Source organism: Sinocyclocheilus rhinocerous, unplaced genomic scaffold, assembly GCF_001515625.1.
Source record: "Sinocyclocheilus rhinocerous isolate Xijiao unplaced genomic scaffold, SAMN03320098_v1.1 C36299977, whole genome shotgun sequence".
NCBI lineage: Eukaryota > Metazoa > Chordata > Actinopteri > Cypriniformes > Cyprinidae > Sinocyclocheilus > Sinocyclocheilus rhinocerous.
Window position 1 is genome coordinate 1 of NW_015778134.1, and position 986 is coordinate 986.

General features: G+C 37.2%; 1 long non-coding RNA gene across 1 annotated transcript; it reads right to left on the reverse strand.

The window, feature by feature from the left end:
* LOC107735790 (uncharacterized) lies at positions 1-986 on the reverse strand. The gene is made up of 3 exons (XR_001639510.1): positions 941-986; positions 289-306; positions 1-70 (listed from the first exon to the last, which is right to left on the reverse strand). It is a non-coding gene; the product is annotated as an uncharacterized LOC107735790 (long non-coding RNA).

The window sequence follows — 986 nt, forward strand, 5'->3', positions numbered from 1 at the left end:
GCAGCCAACAGCAGGATCCTGACCAAGAGATCTTCAAACTGCTCAACCACCAGCTCCCAGATGCTCTTACCTGAGAGAGAAGGTTTTTTTATATCGTTCAATCAGAAAGTCAATATGACCAAATTGGTAAGCACACCAATCATGATCTTTGTTTGACTGAAAAGAGAAGTGCATAAATCAAATTGCATGTTTTAAAGCAACTGATTTGCATAAAAAACAGACATGATGTCAATTCTACATCTAGGTCTTGTCGTATAAATCTATAATAACAGTAAATTGAGAACGTACCTTCTTCAGCGGGCAGCTCTGTGATTGGTCAATTTGGTCCAGTAGACAAATGAATGGCAGAGGTGGGTAGAAACAGAACCATTAGAATTAGCCATTCATATCTTTCCTATCATCAACCACCATAGCATAGCATATTAAATGATGGTATAATACTTCATTCTGAAATGAAGTCTAACCATTTGTCCTTCTGTTTGACCTTCTACTGAAGTCCCTGTAGGCTTAAAATGCCCCCTCTGTGTTTCAGCTGTTACATTTTTGCTTTTCTTCTTTCTTTCCCTTATCTTCTAATCTTGCTTTTCCAACTTGATGTTATTATACTGCATGGATAAGTGCATCTGTTCAAGTTCTTGAAAACACTTCTGGAGATGTATGCTGTCTTCTCTAATTTTTTTATGCATTTGAATTGCATTTTTTTTTTAAGTCTTGAGACACTATAACTCTTTAAATATTTTCCTCCATTTTGTTGTCTAAGTCTGATGTCTGTTCTCAACTAATCACAACTAAGCATGTTCTTATTACAAAGTTGGGAATTCTTGCTACCTCCCCTTCAAAATGGCATGTTCTGTTAATTCGTCCCAACATTGTTTCATTGTAATCAAACATCCATTCAGATTTTTCAGATGCCTCCATCATTTGGCCATGCTTTCCTCACCGTTGAATCCGTACTTGGCTTGGCTTTTCTTGACCTGATCCGGAGC